General features: G+C 34.9%; 1 protein-coding gene and 1 pseudogene across 2 annotated transcripts in view; one reads left to right on the top strand and one right to left on the bottom strand.

Moving 5' to 3' along the window:
* LOC112130532 (voltage-dependent anion-selective channel protein 2-like) overlaps positions 1-19,293 on the top strand; it is a 29,969-nt pseudogene extending 10,676 nt beyond the window's left edge.
* Positions 1-22,854, bottom strand: part of LOC100936428 (uncharacterized) — a 600,254-nt gene that overhangs the window by 532,898 nt on the left and 44,502 nt on the right. The gene's annotated exons all lie outside the window — the stretch shown is intronic.

Below are 22,854 nucleotides of genomic sequence, written 5' to 3'. Positions count from 1 at the left end.
ATCTTGCAAGTATTGCTTATTGCAGAATACCTAAGCTTCAATTGCCTGCAAAGGTAATAGGATGGTAGTGGAAAGAGCCCAAGACTTGTAAGGGAGAAGCACTGGGTGATTCCTAAGTCCACCCATGCCACCTCCATCAGCTGTGTGCCCAAAGTAAGTCATAGAACCTTTTTGAACCTCAGTCACCTTATCTACATATTGAAGATAATAATCTCCCATTTATTTCACAGGATGAAATCAATCAGGTTCAAATGAAATAATATTTATGAAGGTAATTTATAAAGTGTTGCTAATTAAACATGTAAATATCAGAAAAGAAATGAATAATAACTCAATAGACATTAAGCCTTTCAAGAACAAGCTACTTCTAGAACAGAAACAAAACTTAATCTGTGGCAGTAAAAGAGCAAAAACAAGGAGTAAATAAAGCTAGCTGTAAGAGTGAAAAGTAGATGTCTGAATTCAGATAAAAGATTAAAAACAAAAAATAAAAATTCTAAAAGTAACATTTAGCTACATGAAATCAAGCAGCTCTTATTTCTCAAAATAACATTGATCAGAAATTCTAACTGATATCATTGAATATCAATTAAATATTTTAAGATCTTGAAAATATTTAAATATTTTCAAGATGTAGGGCTTGTTGGGAGCTGTTAAGAGATACTTGGTAACTTATGAAAAGAATTAAGGAAGAACTTGTTAGAAAACAACTATTCTGCAGCTAAAAATGTTAATTAGCCAAGGTAATCATAGGGTTAGAGACTTAGATACTTCAAACAGATTTTTTTCCTCACTATAAAAGAAATAGAATACTATGAAACAAATACAAAATATATGAACACGAAGAGAAGAATACAGCCTTAGGATGCGGGGAATTATTATGAAAAGAATATTTTACAGTAGCCACATAATCCCCTTAATATAAATAAGAACCACAATGAAAATTGGAGATAAGGAAACAAAAGCAAAGTTAAGACTCTATTTGGTTCCTTATTAAAGTGAAACATGTAGATTGCATTTCAATACAAAAAAGTATAAACTGAATGTATGAAAATGTCTTTCTCTTAAAAGTTGTCCCAAGATACTATCTCACAAAAATATATCTTTATTACATTAAAATGTTAATTCAAATAATGAAATTGAACAGTAATGGCAGAAATAAAATGCACAGAAATTACTTTTCAAAGTACATTTTTCTAAGTACATAACTATTATTGATCTTTTATAATACTTTAAAAACAGTAAGGTTTAATCCACAACACAAAGAAAGTGTTTGCATATTTATTTTCAATGCTTTTGTTCCCTAAAACAGTCTTTATATCCAAAAATCGATTTGCTTTCAGATAATTGTGTCATGGGCAGAGTAAATATATCATTAGATCTTAAAACTTATTCATTACTCATTTACTCTTGAATTTAATTATAGTTTATGCAGTTAAGTTTGATTTCTTCTTATTAGAGAACCATGGAAAATAATATTAATAAAAAATAAGAAATAATTTTTCCTTGCAAATGTTTCTAACTCTTCAAAACTAAGTGTTTTAAAATTAAAATTTTTAAAATTGAACCCCGAACGACTACATTTACATTGTCACAAACAACCCTATCTTGTTTCCTAAAACACATCATGCCTTTACTGATTCCACTGGAAATGTTTCAGTGATATGACTAGGGTGGTCAGTCTTTTTATCCTCACATCATAAGATTTTTTCCTCTCTTAGTTGTTTTTCTGTGGAAAAAAATGGTGCAACATATGAATAGTAAGAAAGAACAAAATAGGAATATATTTTCTCCTGAATGCAAACTTTCATTTTTATCTAATACGCTATAGCCAATTCTTCAGAAAATCCCCTTAGCTCCTCTTTCAAGATATACACGAATTTAATCGTGTCTCATAAATTTCACACCACTACCATAAAACATATGGCTGTTCCATGACACCAACATGATGTGCCTGATGTTGCCTTAGTTTTCTAGGGCTGCCATAATAAAATACCACAGATGAAGCGAATAAAATCAATCTATTTTCTCACAGTCATTGAAGCTGGAAGTTCAAGATCAAAGTGCTGGCAGAGTTGGGTTCTTCTCAGGCCTCTCTCTCTGGCTTGCAGATGATCAACCCTCACGTGGTCATTTCTGTATGTCTGTGCCCCTCTGATGTCTCTTTTGTGTGTCAGAATCTCTTCTTCAAGGACACCAGTCAGATTGGATTAGGGCCAATCCTAAGGGCCTCATTTTAACTTAATCGTGTCTTTAAATTCATATCTCTAAATATAGTCTCATTCTGACCTACTGGGGATTCGGGTTTCAACACAGGAATTTGGTTGGGGGCTGGCGAAATAATTGAGTCCAAAACACACATATACAAAAATATATATGTTTATATACAGTTGATTCTCATTAGTTGCAGTAGTCATGTACTAAAAAGTTATTGCAAATGCTGAATGAACAAATACAGAGCCATTGCTTCTGTGGAAAATACAGGATTAGGTTTCAGTAGCTGGTCATGTTTTTGTCAAACAATCAATTCATAACCTTGTTTTATGTGTGCTTCTGTTTAAAGACACCTTATTTAATACATATTTCTCACAAATAATTCATTGCATGGCCTTTGAATGATTTAAAGCCTGGGCTTTAGAGGCCATTTGCATTATATAGGTTTGTTTGCTGATGTCATCATAAAACAAGCAGTCTCATCAGCATTGTGAACCTATTCTTTCACGTGACCCTTTTACTGCATAACACACAGCAGGTATTTTTAAATTCTTGAGCCTCCTTATCTGCAGAACCTGAATCTCAAGCAAGTTTAACATTTTCTGAAATCTGTGAGTCAGCCAGCACTAGCCCAGAAGAATTTAACATTCTCCTGACCCTGGGTAATGCGATGATAAATTTCTATAGCCTTTATTTAGCCTCACAACAATGTTGTTCCGTATGCTTTTTCTATTGGTCATCATCTTATGAATGCACAAATTTAGTTTTTTTCCATAGCTTCAATACATAAGTGTTAATTTATCACTTTTGTGGCCTGATGTGCATATTAGTGAATTTCCTCTATTTTTTGGACATACTGCATTGTTGATTCATTAACACTAAATTCATAATCAACAGTTCTATCACTTACGTCTGAATAAAATTGACCTAACTCACATACTTTCTCTGTAAGGCACATCACAGCTTCTTGCACTTAGCAACACTAGACAGCACTTCAGCACTTTGCATCAGGGCAATTTTAAATAACAAAATCCCATGAAAATGCAAAAATAAATGTGGCACCAGATAGACTGCAATAAGGACACTTGTTTACTGCATGAGAGCTAAAACCAGAAAGCAGGGCAGAGAATCACCTTGTTTGAACATGTGCATTGTGCATCTCAAATGTGTCAACACTTTCTACATGCATGTGTTGTAATGCATGTATGAAGTATAGATTTGGTGGTTATTACCAAGTAGGGAAATTCACAAATATGAAACCTGCAAATATTGACGATCAATTGTGTGTGTGTCTCCCTAGTTTCACCCTCACGTCTGCTTCTATGGTCTACACTCAATGCAACAGCCAGGATGACTCTCCTAAAATATGTGAGATAATGTCACTTCTTCAGATCCTCAGAATAAAAGTCAATGTGCTGACAGTGGCCTACAGGACCCTCCGCAGTTTGACCCTGGCTATTTCTTTGAGTCCACCTCGGCAGCTCTTCCTTACAACCATGTTGGCCATCTTGCTGTTACTTAAACCTGCCAAGCCCCCTTTGGTGTCAGGGCCTGCCCTTGCTATTCCCTTTCATGCAAAGCCTTCCTCCTCAGCACTGCATCACTCTCTCACCTCTGTTAACTCTCTACTGAAGTCTTTCCAAACCAACCTGTTTGAAATAGCCCCTCATTCCAATCCCTTTTCTCTCTTTCTTGCTCCATTTTTCTCCATTGTACTTATCAGCATCTGTCTCCTTATATGTTTTACTGGGACGTATGGTGATCATCATTCTTCCTCCTGTTTGCTTCATGAGGGCAAAGAGCTTTTTCTTATTTGTGTTCACAGTGCCTAGAATATTGTGAAATCTCAGTAAATATTTGTTGAACAAATTATTGAAAGAGATGTACTTAATTAATTTAAAAGTGGATGGAAGAAGAAATACAACCTTGTAGAAAATATGCAAACACTCATAAATTTTGTCCACATTCACCTTGTGTTTTAAGGTTTGTTTAGATCCATCCCTTTCTGGTTAAGATATAAAACTGAAGTCAGAGAAAATGGCCAGAAAAATGTTTAGTGAATTGGTGGAAATGTTTTGGTTTGACTTTCTAACTGAATAAGAATGAATTCAGATTTTACTTGAATACTATATGCTATGGGTTGAATGTATCCCCCAAAGTTCATGTGTTGTAAACTTAATCCCCAATGCAACAGTGTTGGGGGGTAAGACGTTTGTAGGAACTTAATCTGAAAACCAATGTCTATATCTGATATTGTTTGGTCAATATATAAGCGACTGATAGACTAAATTCCCAAAGTCCAATTGTTTTAATTAAAGTCTCAGTTTAGGAAAGCAACAAAGTTACAGATTATCTTCTTTATTTTTATGTTGTTTTCCCCTCCTTTTACAGTTTAGTGATTTCTAAGACCACTAGATATTTCTGGTCTAGCATAACAAAATTTTATTTTATTTTGCTAGGAGGAGAGGGATGGTAATTAGGTCATGAGCGCTCTGCCCTCATGAATAGATTAATGCCCTTATCATGGGATTGGGTCAGTTATCACAGGAGTGAGTTCCTGATAAAAGGATGAGTTTGGCCTCCTTCCTCTCTCTCATGAGCACTTGTGTTCTCTTTTGCTCTTCTGCCTTCGCCATGAGATGACACAGCAAGAAGGCCCTCTCCAATGCCAGCACATAGCTATTGGACTCCCACCCTCCAGAATGTAAAAAATAAATATCTTTACTTTATATGTTACCCAATCTTTGATATTCTGTTATAGCAACACAAAACAGGCTAAGACACCATGTATTCCCCCATCTTCCCTTTCTTTTCTGTTGTTTTAGAAAGATAACACCTTCCAAAGATCTTTGTTTTAAAACCAGTAAATCAAACAAAGAATCTCCCAGTTTGTAGCTATAACTGATAAATACAATACTATTTTTAACTAATCAAAACACAAATCCATAATGAATTAATTCCTTAGACTTTGGTAAAAAATATTTTGCAAAGATGGTTTCTAGAATGAGATACCTATTATGGTTTATCCTGATAATGTACTTCCAAAAACCATCATGTTAAAAAATACAACTGTAGTGTCTCTTCAATCAAATTGATAAATATATCTCAGCCAACCACTCTCTTCAATCTGATTCTGCTTTCTCTATTTCTGATCCTGTAAGAATCATGGCAATCTCTTTGCTTAAGCTCTATTTGAAAACAGACAAAATGAGGTTCTATTTTATAAATTTAAAACAAAAAATAGAGTAACTATGCTGAAAAGTGCTTCATGCAAAAGAGCATATTTAAAGGGGTTCTTAATCATATGTTTGTAGGAATTAATCTGCAAACCAATGTCTATATCTGACATTGTTTGGTCAATATATAAGAGACTGATAGGCTAAATTCCCAAGGTCTAATTGTCTTAAAGTCTCAGTTTAGGAAAGCAACAAAGTTAGCAGATTATCTTCTTTATCTTTGTTGTTTTCCCCTCCTTTTACAGTTTAGTGACTTCCAAGACCACTAGATATTTCTGGTCTAGCATAATAAAATTTTATTTTATTTTGCTAGGAGGAGAGGGATGGAGGTTCTATAGCAAAGAGTGAGATTTATTTTCATTGTATGTCTGATTGTTCATGTATTAATTTTTCAATAATAAAATAATTAGAAAATAAATAAGGCTATGAGGTTAGGTGCCTTGGGATTTTTAGTTAACAATCAATTGCTGTATGATGAGAAAGTGAGTAAAAATTTTGAAAGAAAAAAATACATTTTCAATATTTTTGTTCATATTGGTGTAAAGAAATGCAACTGATTTTTCTATGTTGATTTTCTATTCTGAAAATTTACTGAATTCATTTATTAGTTCTAACAGTTTTTTGTGGATTCATCAAAGATTTCTACATACAGGGCTATGTCATCTGCTAAAAGGGATAATTTTGCTTCTTCCTTTTCACTTTGGACAAGATTGGAAAAATTGTATTGCTAAACTATTTGTACTACCTAAAGCTATCTACAGGTTTAATACAATCTCTATCAAAATTTCCATAATATTTCTCACAGAAATGGAAAAAATGCTAATATTGTATAGAACTGCAAAAGACATTGAATAGCCAAAGCAAACTTGAGAAATAAAAACAAAGTTGGAGGCATTAAACTGCCTAATTTTAAATTATATTACAAAGCTATAGTATGTAAAACAGTATGGGTTGGGCACAGTGGCTCATGCCAGTAATCCCAACACTCTGGGAGGCCAAGGTGGGCGGATTGCCTGAGGTCAGGAGTTCAAGACAAGTCTGGCCAACATGGTGAAACCCTGTCTCTACTAAAAATACAAAAATTAGCTGGCCGTGGTGGCATACGCCTGTAGTCCCAGCTACTCAGGAGGCTGAGGCAGGAGAATCTCTCGAACCCGGGAGGCAGAGGTTGCAGTGAGCCAAGATCACACCACTGCACTCCAGCCTGGGTGACAGAGCAAGCCTCCATCAAAAAAAAAAAAAAAAAAAAAAAAAAAGCCAGTATGGTGCTGGCATAAAAGCAGGCACACAGATCAATGGAACAGCATAAAGAGTGCAAAAATAAACCCAAGCATATATGATTAACTAATTTTCGACAGGTCACCAAGAAGACACGATAGGAAAAGGATAGTTTCTTCAATAAATAGTGATGAAAAAACTGGATACCCACATGCAAAACACTAACATTGGACCCTTATATTATACCATATACAAGAAATCAAATCAAAATAAATAACAGACCTAAATGTAAAACCTGAAATTATAAAACTACAAGAAGAAAATTAGGAAAAAGCTCTTTGGGGTTGGCCTTGGCAATGACTTTTTGGATATTATAACAAAAGCTTAGGCAACAAAAGCAAACAAAACAGCTGGGCGCAGTGGCTCACGCCTGTAATCCCAGCACTTTGGGAGGCCGAGGCGGGTGGATCATGAGGTCAGGAGTTTGAGACCATCCTGGCTAACACGGTGAAACCCCGTCTCTACTAAAAATACAAAAAAAATTAGCCGGGCGTGGTGGCGGGCACCTGTAGTCCCAGCTACTCGGGAGGCTGAGGCAGGAGAATGGCGTGAACCCGGGAGGCGGAGCTTGCAGTGAGCCGAGATCGCGCCACTGCACTCCAGCCTGGGTGACAGAGCGAGACTCCGCCTCAAAAAAAAAAAAACAAGACAAAACAGGTAGGATGGCATCAAACTGAAAAGCTCTTCTGCACAGCAAAGTAAATAATCAACAAAATGAAAAGGTAGCCTACAGATTGGGAGAAAATATCTGTTAAGGGGTTAATATCCAAAAAACTCAAACAACTCAATAAAAAAATGGGCAAATGACCTGAATAAACATTTCTTCAAAGAGGACATTTAAATGATCAACAAATATATGAAAAGGTGCTCAACATCACTAACCAATGCAAATCAAAATCACAATGAGATGTCACCTTACACCTGTCACTGTTGGAGAAAATATAAATTGGTGCAGCCATTTTGGAAAACAGTATGAAGATTTCTCAAAAAGTCAGAAAGAGAACTACCATATGATCCAGTAATCCCTCTGCTGGGAATATACTCAAATAAATGAATACTCAGTATCTCGTAGAGACATCTGCACTTCCATGTTTATCACAGCACTAGTCACAATAGCCAAAATACAGAAATAACCTAAGCATCCATGGACAGATGAATGTACTAAAAAATTGTGATGCACACACACACACACACACACACACACACAATGGAATATTATTTGTCTTAAATAAGGGTATCTTGCCAGGTTTGTGACAACATGGACAAACATGAAGGATACTGTGCTACATGAAACAAGCCAGACACAGAAAGAAACATATTGCATGGTGTCACTTATATGCGGAGTCTTTCTTAAGTCAATGACATAAAAACAGAGTAGAATGGTAGTTATCAGGGGAGGAGGTTAGGGAGGAATAGGGAGATGTAGATCAAAGGGTACAAAATTAACAATTATGTAGGATGAGTAAAGATAGAGATGTAGTATAAAGAATGAGAATTATAGTTAACAGTATCATATTTAGGAAATCGGCTGAAAGAGATTTTAGATGGTCTTTGTACACATCCCCCCAATACACATGGTAATTATGTGAGATAATGAATGTTATTTGTTTGACACAGTAATGCTTTCATTACATATATTTGATATTATATACATATATACACATATGTACATATGTACATACATATATGTACATGTGTATATGTATACATATATATATCATCTGTGATGTTGAGATATATATATGTATGTGCACAAATGTATACATATATGTATATGTACGTATATGTGCATATATGCATACATATGTGCATATACATGCATGTGCATATATGTACACATATGTGTATATGTACACATATGTGTGTGTATATATGTGCATGCATGTATACGTGTGTGCATATGTACATACACATATATGTGCATGTGTACATATATACATATGTACATATATGTGCATATATATCCCCAAACATCATGTTATAAACTTTAAATATATAATAAAAAGAAGGGAAAGTGAGAAATGAGAACATGTATACATATATACATATATACATATGTACATATATGTGCATATATATCTCAAAACATCATGTTATAAACTTTAAATATATAATAAAAAAGGAGGGAAAGTGAGAAATGAGAACTTAAATTCATAAGACATTTAATATATATTAGGGATTATTTTACTAACTTATTTTATTTAATCCTAATAGCACTTCAAGCTTATGGTATGACTCCACTTTAAAAAGAGAGAAAAAATGCTGTAGCAAATATACACAAGTGAATCACACAGAAGTTCATTCACTCAATGGGAACACTACTTTACATCAGTAAATGTATAAATGGCAGAATGGCCATTCTTACGTACAAACGGCTGGGCGATGTATAAATGTCTAGAGGATCATTCCTATGACTGTGGGATTTTGATGGGCAGTCAGTGAAACATTTCCGGTGTCTGCTGCCAGATTTAGTCTTCCATTTTGATACATTGAAGAAGACTCATTAGTCTCATGAATTAGAGTAGAGAAGAGTGTAAAGAAGACAACAAGGGAAACCAAAAATTGCTTATCTGACAAAAGAGTCAGGGATTACTTAGATTCAATAGTCATAAAAATGACTCCAATCTAACGAGATAAAAATTAATGAAAAAAGTAAAATTCAGCTATTAGAATTTGCAAAATTAAAATTTCAAATATGTAGAAAGACACAGTTGAGTAAGTACCAATGGCAGGGTTTTTAGTAAATTGCAAGTTCATTCTTGGTCAATAATGTGACGTGTGATAAAAGGGCGAAAATATCTAGTGAAAACATCAAGCCATGCAAATAAAGGTGGAGTGGCCACAACAAAGAAAGTAAAAACTTCATGTTCATAGGCCTTAGTAAGTCACAAATCAAATATCTGTTCCATTTGGAGAGATTTTGACAAATTGGAATGATCTTTGCTGTTATGTAAGAGATTCATACATTCTAAGAATTGTCAACATTTATGATTTCTGAGCTTTCTTGCTACTCATAATCGTTTGAAACTTTCACCCTATGCAAAATTCTCTTTTGTTATTGTTATGATCATCAAAATTTAAAGTATTACTTCTATAACTGTAACCTAATGGTCTTTACTTAATTCCTTATCAGTTTCAACGTACTCTTAAATTGCTCTGGCTCTGAGTGAGATATAAGAAAGGAAAATCTAACCACCTGATAATCTGTACAAACGAATTTTAGGAGAAGACTTGTATTAAAGCCTACATATCAGTTATCTGAAGAAGATGAATGATGACACTTGACAAATATGAGACCAATATGAAATTTTTAAAATGTTATATAGGGTTATTATAGATAAAATATTAAAGAGAAACTAAAGTTTCATCTTCAAGCTTGTATAATGAAACAATATTGAAATAACAATACAAAATCTCCTTCAATTGAGTCTTTGCTCAGATGTCACCTACCCTGACCACCTTATTTAAAACTACAGATACACTTTCCACTTCTTCTTTCTTAGCTCATACTACCTTTTCACATGATATATTATGTACTTCTTCTTTTCTGTTTATTGCTTATTGTCTGTCTTATTCCACTAGCATGTAAATTCCATGAGGGTATTATCTGTTTACCAATGACTCTCAAGCACATATGAATGAATAAAGGTATAGTATCACCTTATAGTTTTCTAAATGCTATAACTATTGTATTTGTTAAAGTTCAGTTTCAGAGAAAAGAATCCACACTTGGCATTTTCAGCCCCAACTTATGTATCACAGGGTGTTAAATGACTTACAGAATCACTGGGAGAGATGAACAAAAATATTCTAGGCAGAACCTTCAGGAAGAACTCCTAACGTCACAGTTCAGAAGTGCACCATGGAGGAAACTACAGCCTCTTCTACGATCGAAAGCTGTCTGGAAAATTGGAAAGTTTCAGTATCACAGCTTGCTCCAGGATCACAACATCACTGACATAATTTGTTGGCAACCAAGATTAGTAAGCTGACAGCACAGCGCCATTAGCAACACGAAGCTACTCCTACTATTTCTGGATTCAGAAATGTCTCATGTTTTCTAGATTATACACATACCTTTCAAGAGGAATTAACATAGTCATGGGGAACAATGAAACCAGCAACTCATTCTGTCTTTCTGAATTTGTAATATTGCTCACTTCTTTCTACTTATCTGCTCTGTTTGTCTTTGCCAAAGACTGATTTTTCTGTCTCCAGTCCACCTGTAAGAAACTAGAGCTTTTGCCCAGGATAGATCACATATTAAGTGACAAGACAAAGTCTCAAAAAGATTTTACAAATCTAAATCATATCAAATATCTTATCAAATGACAATGGAACAAAAATAGAAATTAATAACAAGAGGAAATTTGAAACACATTTGAAATTTACAAATGTGTGTAAATTAAGCAACATAATCCTGAACAACCATTGATCCATGAAGAAATTAAGAAGGAATTTTAAAATTTCTTAAAACATATGAAAATGGAAACACAACATACCAAAACCTATGAGATGCAACAAAAGCAATGCTAAGAGGGAAGCTTGTAGCAAGAAACACCTACATCAATAAAGTAGACAGATTTCAAATAAACAACCTAAGTATGCACCTCAAGAAGCTAGAAAAGCAAGAAAAAACTAATCTCAAAATTAGAAGAAAATAAATAATAAAGATCAGAGTAAAACTAAACAAAGTATAGACTAAAAAAACAAAGTAAACAAAGTGAAAAGTTGTTTTTTTAAAAAAGATAAAATTGATAAACTGCTAGCTAGACTAAGAGAAAGAATATTAAAGTAAGATCGAAACAAAAAATACATTACAACTGATACCACAGCAATAAGAAAGATTATTAGAGATTATTTTGAACAACTCTATGGCAACAGATTGGAAAACCTAGAGGAAATGGATATGTTCCTGAACACATACAACCTACCAATACTGAACCAGGAAGAAACAGAAAACCCGAACAAACCATTAATTAGTAACAAGATTGAACGAGTAATAAAGAGTCTCCCAACAAAGAAAAGCCCACGAATGATGGCTTTATTGCTGAATTCTTCCAAACATTTGAAGAAAAACTAACTCCAATTCTTCTAAAACTATTCCAAAAAATTAAAAAGAGGGAATTCTTTCTAACTCACTCTATAAGGCCAGTACTAGCCCGATAACAAAACCAGACAAAGACACAACAACAACAACAACAAAAGAAAATCACAGGCCAATATCCCTGATGAATATTGATGCAAAAATCCTCAACAAAATACTAGCAAACTAAATCTTACAACATGTTAAAAAGATAATGTGCCAAAATCTAATGGAATTTATCCCACAGATGCAAGGATGGTTCAACATAGGCACATTGATAAATCTGATATATCAAATCAATAGAATAAAGGACAAGAACTATCTGATCATCTCAATAGATGCAGGAAAAAGCATTTGATAAAATTAAGCATACCTTCCTGATAAAAACCTTCAACAAATTAAGCATAGAAGGAAAATATCTCAATACAATAAAGTCCATATATGACAAAACCCATAGCTAACATTACACTGAATAGGAAAAAGCTGAAAGCCTTTCCTCAAGAACTGGAAACAAGATAAGAATGCACACTTTAACCACTCCTATTTAGCATAATACTGAAAGTCCTAGACAGAGCAATGAAGCAAGAGAAAAATAAAAAGAATCCAAATTGGAAAAGAGGAAGTCAAAGTGTCCCTCTTTGCAGGCAACATGATCTTATATCTAGAAAAACCTGAAGACTGCACCAAAACACCTTAAAACTGATAACAAAATTGGTACAATTGTAGGATACAAAATCAAAATATAAAAATCAATAGGATTCCTTAAAACCAATAATAAACTAGCTGAAAAAGAATCTGGAAAGCAATCTCATTTATAATAGCTACGAAAAAAATACCTAGGAATACATTTATCCAAGGAGGTGAGAGATCTCTATCAAAAAAAGTAGAAAACACTGATGAAAGTGATTGAAGAGGACACAAACAAATGGAAAGATAGCCCATGATTATGGACCACAATAATTAATATCATGAAAATGACAATACTACTCAAAGCAATCTGCAGGTTCAATTCAATTCGTATTAAAATACCAATAATGCTCTTCACAGAAATGGAAAAAACAATCCTAAAATGTGTACGTAACTACAAAATACCCTGAATAGCCAAAGCAATCCTAAGCAAGAAGAACATAGCTGGAGGCATTACACTATCTGTAGGATGAGAGAAAATATTTGCAAACTATGTGTCCATCAAGGGACTAATATCAAGAATATGCAAGGAACTCAAATAATTCAACAGCAAAAAATAAACAAATAATCCTACTACAAAGTGGGCAAAGGATCTGAGTGCACATTTCTCAAAAGAGGACATAAAGATGGCCAACAGGTATATGAAAAAATGCTCAATGTTTCTAATCATCAGAGAACTACAAATAGAATGGCTACCAAAAAGACAAAAAAAAAAATAACAAATGCTGGCAAGATTTAGAGAAAAGGCAGCTCTTATATACTGAGTATATATTATACTCTTATTCATCTGTTTTTTCTTAAGGAGTTGCCTTGTCCTTTTTCTAAGTGACTTCATCCACGATCACCTCCTTACATTAAGTGACCAAGTCTTTTATGTGATTCCCAGGATAACACTAACAACATATTCTAGCACAGCTGGTCAGGGAAGGATCACAAATATAAAGATCATGGCTGGAATAAACAATTATCATCTACATATCTTGCTGAGAAAGAAAAATAATACCACTACTGCAAAATAAAAGTTTAAAGGCTGGGCAGGAAATAGAAAAGCATGCTATAAATTATTTCAATTTACTAGGATAATTTTTAAAATAACTGTTTTCAATAATTCTTTCAAATTTCCATAATTTAAAAATCTCTTCATTGCAGCTTAGTCAATTCCTAACTAGTAAGTAATTGCAAGAAGAACATGTCATCCATATCACATATGAGTTCAAGAGTTTAATAGAAAAATGCAAAGACTGGAGCCCAACTACTATCAATTTTTGAGTCTATTTTCCTTTTGTTCTTTTAATTATAAAAAAAGCACTAAGAAATTACCCTATTCTTCTTTTTAAATAACTTTAGAAGAGACAATAACCACAGTTGATATTAAGAAAAGCAAATAATAGATGACTTTAGGAAATCTATCAATCACCATACCTGAAACATGTTGATATCTCTGAAGATTAAATAATGCACTTTTGCCTCATTCAAATCCTGGTATAAAGTTGGACTGTATAAAGACCAACAAATAGTCAACACATGAAACTATTTGGTTTTAATGCTTGAGGCTAATATAAATTTTATCCAACATTGAAAGCTGAAAGGCTCAATAGGCAGCTCAAATCCTCTAGAAAGGAAGTTTATCAATGCAATCCCACACCAATTACATATGCTAGATGGTTTTATTAACCATCATAATGAATCTCCCTTAAGGCTGACTCCTGCATGTCCCCAAATTAAATGGATCCTACCTGTGCAGCTCACATTCCCATTTCATCAGTTTTCCAAACGTCCTCTAAACACCTAAAGCTTTTAAGTACTCAGTGCCTAGTTAATGGATTCTACAATGATGAATCTTGTCTAGTAAATGAAAATATATCTCTGCCTAAAGCCAAATGTAACAGAACAAAATGAACGTAATGTTCTACCTTAAACAAAGCAACACATATATTTTTTAATGTGGTTTGTTTTCCTACATTGTATAGTATATATTAAAATGTGCAATATGTGAAACTCTGTCACTGAAATAACTATTATTGATTCCAAAGGAAAATTATTATAAGTGTGACTTTTAGTTAACACATAAAATCACATCAATAAATAGAAATAGAAAATATTTTCTTAGCTTTGCTCTTCCTACAAAAAACTATTTTATTGGAAACTTCTGAGGGTGAAACACTGATATAGCATTCTTTTATAAAGATTATTTTAGCTTATGGCTTCTTAACATAGCATTCTTTTATAAAGATTATTTTAGCTTATGGGTTCTTAAAAACAAATATATCCTGAGTACCTATTCTGTACTGGGCAAAATTCTGAATGTTGGCCATAAGTACCCAAATAGGACAAACATATTTCCTGGTCCCATGTAATAGGGAGTAATATATACTAAATATTCACACATATATTATATATCTATGTCACATAGGTACATGCATATGTGTGTGTAGAAAAGGTAGGTATTTTGTGAAATTTTGTTTTAGGCACGTGTGTGTACGTGTGTGTATATATACTGATGACACAAATATCTTACTGTGATGACAGCCAAAAATACACAAAATCTAATGATCTAGTAAATGAATGTGGCTAGAGAATATTTTCAGGAACGTAATCATGAAGATTAGAAATATTAAGGATTTGAGGTGGCCACCAAATATTTTTAAGCAACAGGAATGCTCAGATTTTCATTTGTAAAACATCTTTTAAATGATATGCAGTGAATCAACAATAGGGAAACAGAACACAAGTGAAGACACCAATTAGGAGGTTATAGTTCACGCTGGGAATGATAGAAGCTAGGAGAGAAAACAGAGGCAGAGAGGGGTGGACAAATTCCAGATATATCAGGGAGCTTGAGATGAAAAGACTTTGTTAAGAGACACACCAAAGTGTACACACACACACACAGAAACACACACGCACACACAGTCCAGAAAGAAAAGGAGAGAGGAAAGCAGAAACTTAGAAAGTAAAAAAGGAAAACATGGCATATCTCAAGCATCATCATACTTCCCAAATTTTTTTAGGATGTACCATTGCCAATGTCATGCACAGTAAAGGCCTCTGGTTATGGAGGTGTAATATTAATACTAATCACTAGCTATGGAATAAGTACAGCAAGAGAATCCTTTTTATTTCTGCCAGAAATTACTTATTTTGAATCACAATGAAAAGTATCTATCCCTCCATCCTATGTAAAAATGGTAGCAACCACAGTTTTTGTTGCACTTCTCTCCATCACAGACAAACCCACACAGTGAAAAATGTTGTTCCCAGGAGGTTAGAGGGAAACGCTACTTCCACAGTTATTGATATCCTTACTACAGACAACTGCATCACAATTCAGGAACATACTGGACGAAGCCCAAAGCTACTTCTTTTCTATTACATTTAAAAAGAGAATCCATCATTAAAAAGTCAGGAAACAACAGGTGCTGGAGAGGATGTGGAGAAATAGGAACACTTTTACACTGTTGGTGGGACTGTAAACAAGTTCAACCATTGTGGAAGTCAGTGTGGCGATTCCTCAAGGATCTAGAACTAGAAATACCATTTGACCCAGCCATCCAATTACTGGGTATATACCCAAAGGATTATAAATCATGCTGCTATAAAGACACATGCACATGTATGTTTATAGTGGCACTATTCACAATAGCAAAGACTTGGAACTAACCTAAATGTCCAACAATGATAGACTGGATTAAGAAAATGTGGCACATATACACCATGGAATACTATGCAGCCATAAAAAATGATGAGTTCATGTCCTTTGTAGGGACGTAGATGAAACTGGAAAACATCATTCTCAGCAAACTATCGCAAGGACAAAAAACCAAACACCGCATGTTCTCACTCATAGGTGGGAATTGAACAATGAGAACACATGGACACAGGAAGGGGAACATCACACACCAGGGCCTGTTGTGAGGTGGGGGAAGGGAGGGAGGGATAGCATTAGGAGATATACCTAATGCTAAATGACGAGTTAATGGGTGCAGCACACCAGCATGGCACATGTACACATATGTAACAAACCTGCACGTTGTGCACATGTACCCTAAAACTTAAAGTATAATAATAATAAAATTTAAAAAAAAAAAAAGAGAGAATCCAGAAAAGTGCAAGGACCCAGACCTTACTAACTGGAAAGAAGATGAGCATTAGCAGGATTGGTCACTCCAAGAATTGAGCCTAAAAGATACAAACCAGTTCTTTCTCTTAGAGACAACTCATTGACTTTAGAATTTGAGATGAGAGATGGCACATTTGGGAAAATATAAGCATGCTAATCACTATAACAATTCTCATGAAAAGTGATATACGTGCAAAAAAAATTTTCAATCCTATACAACCAAACTATGTATGCCAGATATTTTAGCCAAGAGGGTTACTAAATTTATTTGTTCATGAGTGGCTAAAATAAAGGCACAGTAGATTGTGATTCAGACTGGATTCTGGAGACAAGCTCTCTGGGTCAATCTTCTGATCAGTTGTTTAACTTCAGGCAAGTTACTTCATGTTTCTAAGCCTCAGTTTCCTTATTATTTTTTCCATCACAATTAGTTGTGAGAACTAAATGAGGTTCAATCATAAAAATGTAGTCTAGAGTTTGGTACTTACTAAACACTCGGTAACAATTATTAGTAGAAACATAGCTATTATTGTTGGAAAAGAATATGACATTTGTTCATGCAACAAATATTTACCAAGAATTTACTACTAGAAATAAGGCTAATGTGATGGTTAATTTTATAAGTCAACTTGACTGGGTTAAGGGATACCCAGATAGCTGGTAAAATATTATTTCTGGTGTGTCTGTGAGGGTGTTTCTTGAAGAGCTTCTCATTTGAATCAGTAGACTGATCAATATAGATGTGCACCATCCAATACTTTGTGGGCCCAGATAGAACAAAATAAGCAGAGGAAAGGGAGAATTTAGCTCTCTTTCCTTAAACTGGAACATCCAGGTTATGCTGCCCTTGGGCATCGGAGCTTCTGATTCTCAGGCCTTTGGGCATGGAACTTATAACAAGGAGGCCCCTGGTTCTCAGCCATTTGGCCTTGGACTAAGATTTACATAATCAGTCCCTCCAACTCAAGCTGAATTACAACAATGACTTTCCTAGTTGTCCGGGTTGCAGATGAAAGATCGTGGGACTACTTGACCTCCATAACCGTGTGAGTCAATTTCCATAATACATTTCTTTTCTTTTTTTTTGAGACAGAGTCTCACTCTGTCACCCAGACTGGAATGCAATGGCATGATCTCGGCTCACTGCAACCTCCGCCTCCCAGGTTCAAGCAATTCTCCTACCTCAGCCTCCTGAGTAGCTGGGATTACAGGCGCATGCCACCACACTCGCCTAATTTTTGTATTTTTACTAGAGATGAAGTTTCACCATGTTGGTCAGGCTGGTCTCTAACTCCTGACCTCATGACCCTTCCACCTCGGCCTCCCAAAGTGCTGGGATTACAGGTGTGAGCCACCACAGCTGGCTCATTTTGTCTTCTATCTATCTGTCTGTCTATCTATCTATCTATCTATCTCTCTCTCTCTCTATCTATCTACCTATCTATCTACCTGCCTACCTACCTGTCTATCTTACTGCTATCTATCTTATTGATTCTGTTTCTAAGGAGAACACTAACTAATACGGCTCAAAAATATTTTTACATTTCAAAAACATTCAGGCTGCAAGTGGAATGGTCCCTCAACTTTGTCCTCCAGCCGAGGCAGCTGTGACCCAATGGCAGGCAAACCCAGTGGCCTCAGCTGTGAGCACAGCAGTGGGAGCACTCCCCATCTGGAGACCACCAGATTATCTCTTCCCAAGTCTTCACCATGGTGACCTACAGACAGACCTGAGTGTGGCCAATGTATTCCTCCATCGTATGCTGACCTTGGCATAGCTGTCAGAGATACTTTCCACAAAGGATTTGGTTCAGGGTTGGTGAAACTGGATGTGAAAAAAAAAAGTCATGCAGTGGCATGGAATTCTCAACATCTGGTTCATCTCATACAGACACTGGTAAAATTACTGGGATGTTGGAGACCAGACATAAATGGTGTGATTATGATCTGACTTTCACAGAAAAGTAGAACGCTCTGGGAACAGAAATCACAGTTAAAGACCAGGTTTTTCAAGATTTGAGACTGACATTAGATACTACCTTCTCACCAAACCCAGGACAGGAAAGTGATAAGATCAAGTCCTGTTACAAGGAGAATGTATACACTTTGGTTGTGATGTTGACTTCCATTTTTCAGGACTTAAAATCCATGGTTTGGCTGTCTTTGGTGATGAGGCTGGCTTGCTGGGTACCAGATGACCTTTGACAGTGTCAAATCAAAGCTGACAAGGAATAACTTCTCTCTGGGCTATATAGGACTGGAGACTTTCAACTACACACTAATGTCAATGATGGGACAGAATATGGAGAATCAATTTATCAGAAAGTATGTGAAAATCTTGACAATTCAGTGCATTGTACTTGGACATCAGGTATCAACTGCACTCATTTTCGCATTGCAGCTAAATCGGTTGGATCCCACTGCTTCCATTTCTGCAAAAGTCAACAACTGTAGTTAATTGGAGTGAGCTACACTCAGACACTGAGCTGAACAAATACTGTCAACTCTGGTAGATAGGAAGAGCATTAATGCGGGAGTCCACAAACTTGGGCTTGCCTGGAGTTGGGAGCTTAATCCAGCTGAAAGAAACCTTCAGGATATCAGAAGATTTGACCTTAGTATATTTTGAAAGTGACCAGCAGGGCTCCCCACCACCTAACAAAAAAAGGTGATCAAAACTAAGAATGAGCTAAACAAGAACTGTATTTTAAATATTTAGACAGTTACTTGATAGCTGGTTTATAGATGAATTGATTATCTATCTAGACACCAATGCTGCAGTCATGCAGTCACATATACATTATTTAAAGATATGTAGGCCTGGTGCGGTGACTCATGCCCATAATCTCAGCACTGTGGGAGGCCAAGGTGGGCAGATCACTTGTGGCCAGGAGTTTGAGACCAGCCTGGCCAACATAGTGAAACCCTGTCTCTACTAAAAATTACAAAAATTAGCCAGGCATGGTGGCACCTGCCTGCAGACCCAGCTACTTGGGAGGCTGAGGCACGAGAATCACTTGAACCGAGGAGGTGGAGGTTGCAGTGAGCCGAGATCACGCCACCACACTCCAGCCTGGGTGACAGAGTGAACCTGAAATGGTTCATAGAACTAAACATAATAGATTATACAACATGTAGAAGGAAATATAAGAGAAGGTCTTGGTGATGTTGGCTTAGGCAAACCATCTTTGGCCAGGACACAAAAAGTGCAAATTATGAAATATCTATTGTTAAATTGGACATCATTAATATTAAAGGTTTTCATTTTTCAAAAAACACTGTTAAGGTAATAAAAAGTCATGCCACAGACTAGGAACAACATCTGCAGACATATATATGACAAAGAATTTACATCATATATATTTAAAGAATTCTTAAAACCCAACAGAAAGAAAAAAAATGCAGTAAAAATGAGCATCCTGAAGAAGATACTCGAATGGACAATAAGCACAAGGAAACGTGCTGAAAGTATTAGTCTAGAAAGTATTATCCTAGATGACACTGGTGAATTCTACTAAACATTTAAGGAAAAATAATATCAATTTTGCACACATGCTTCCAAAAAATAGAAAATAAAATACTTCTCAACTTACTTTATCAGTCCAAATTACCTGATTTGAAAACCAAACAAATTCAAGTTAAAGCTACAATGAGATACCATTACATACACATTTTAGAAGGGATAATTTTTTTTAATGACCAATACCAATGGTTGGTGAGGTTGTGGAGCAAGTGGTATGTGGTTGAGGGAATTGCAAATGGTATAGCCAATTAAAAAAAAAAAAAAACCTTGTAAGTTACTTAAAAAGTTAAGCATGAACTTAACACGCAACCCAGCAATCCCATTTCTACACAATTAGCTATGATAAATCAAGCTTTATTCACAAAAGCCTTATACTTTAATGTTCACAGAACGTTATTCATAACAGTCCCTAACTGGAAACAATCTCAGTGTCCATCCACTTGCCATATATGCAGTTAATACGGGAGACTGCTCAGCAATAAATCAGATGAGCTACTGATACCCTCAAGGATCTGAATAAATTTCAAAAGCATTATGCTAAGTAGAAAAAGCTAGACACAAAAGTCTGTATACTGCGTTATTCCATTTACATGAAATTCCAGAAAATGCAAAATTGTAATGACAGAATGCAAATCAGTAGTTGCAGAAGCTGAGGGTAGGTGGAGCCGATTGACCACAAAGGGACTCAAGGGAATTTTCCGAGGCGATGGAAATGTTTTCCATCATGATTATGATGTTGGCTACATGACTATATGTATTTGCCAAGGACGCAAACTGTACACTTAAAATTTGAGTATTTTTATTATGCATAAACATGAAAATAGAGCTGATTTTAAAAACATTTACCAAGACAGTTCTATTTAATTCTTGCAGTCCCTTTATAGGTTAAATTACTATCATTACATAATTAGAGAAGCAAGGTTTAACCTTGGTTATATGGCTGCTAAGTGGTAAAAACAGAGCTATTCCCCTAAATATGCTTCTTACTCCTGCACTGTAATCTAAATCAAATGCCTAAATTAAGTTAATGCCATCTATATCCACTGATATAAGGAGCCAAAAAAAGACCAGTGATTCAATTAATATAAGCTCTAACTCTAATGTCCTCCTTCTTCAAGAAACCGTATTAGCTCTACCATCTTAATCATTTTACATCATTTACATACAAATAAAAAACATATTATGTGCATAGATAGTAAGTTCCAGGAAATTGGTACAATACATAAACAATATTTTGCAACCTTCCAAATTTCTCTAATTTGCTACAGATACAATCTGTACCAAGATTTCCTCTTTTTCTTTCAATTTTATATTTGATAAATTTTAAAAATTTTGTCTGGCTTTCTCTTTTCATACAAATCAGAAATGTGTTTTAATCATTTTCTGAAATATAAAACAAAGGGAATAATTTTCCTTTCCTATAAATCCAGTTAAGTTTATTAAAAGATGACATAGGAATGTTTTAGCACAAAGAAAACAGAATTTGTTTGTAACATGATGTTCCTTCCTAGTCTCAATAAACAGGCCAATAAAAGGTATTTTTTAGTGTTTTTAACATTTGCCCCATAAATTCCATTTATTAGAATTACATTCTTGAAGTTAACCTGTCAATCTAAGGTATTCACCCTTTGAAGAGCAGGCTATTTGCTTCCCAGGAAAGCTAAGTTGTACTGTTATCTGAAGTGTCAGAGCAAAGAATTTCAAAGGGAGACAGCTGCAGAATCCATTTCAGAGCTCCTTGATCTCTGGATTGGAGCGTATACATACCCCTCTAGATTGTCTAAAGGGAAATTTAGAGTTTACTTTTGGAATATCTAAAGGTAATTTGTTCTGATTAGGGTGATTCTGGGAAACTGTTAGTCCAAGAGATAATGTCTTTTTAATGTGGGTAAATGCTGACATGTTAAACTTTAACCCAAATTTGTTTTGACAAATATGTGTTCAATCTATGCTATTATACAGAAACCACATAAAACTATGTTTACCAAAGTGTACATCTTGTTGGAGACAAGTGCTAAAATATGTAAAAATAAGATGATATGATGTCTGGATTTACTTCAAAATAATATAGGGGGAAAAGTAGATGGGGGTATGGATAGGACAGAACTCACAATTCGTTGATGTCTATTTGGACTGGTTAATAGCTGCAAGGTAGTTTGATATACTATTATGTAATTTTGGCATTTTTCAAAATTCTCCATAATAAAAAATAAAATACCAACACAATTAATACAACTGAAAGCTGCATTTAAAAACCACTGCTTATGCTGAAATGACAAACACAGTTATGTCCTAAAGCTCTTTGGCAAGTTAGTTATTGAAAACTAGACTGCACTTTTCATTTGATTTAATGTTTTATATACCTGATGATTAGGTTCCTGAGTCCATCCACAGAAGCCTAGAAATGTTTATTTTAGATGTACTCATCACAATGCTTTCACTAAGTTATGGATTCAAAAATATTTTGTGGGTTGATCCCATTACATGGGGATGTGGTAGCTAACATCCTCATATAATGATATTTTCATGCCGTATTATGTTCCACAGAACTGAGAAAACAAAAAGAGATTTAGCTGCACCAGATACGTGTTTTCCAAACTGTCACTGATCAGTCTAGCCTCATAGACACATGATACAAGATATCATCTAATTCAGTGTAATATTTGAATGAAAAGCGACACTATTAAGAATTGTAATGAAGCAAAAGATA

The sequence above is a fragment of the Pongo abelii genome, chromosome 22 (genome assembly GCF_028885655.2).
Source record: "Pongo abelii isolate AG06213 chromosome 22, NHGRI_mPonAbe1-v2.0_pri, whole genome shotgun sequence".
NCBI lineage: Eukaryota > Metazoa > Chordata > Mammalia > Primates > Hominidae > Pongo > Pongo abelii.
Note: the sequence above shows the minus strand (reverse complement) of the source record. Positions and strands in the feature narration are given on the sequence as shown.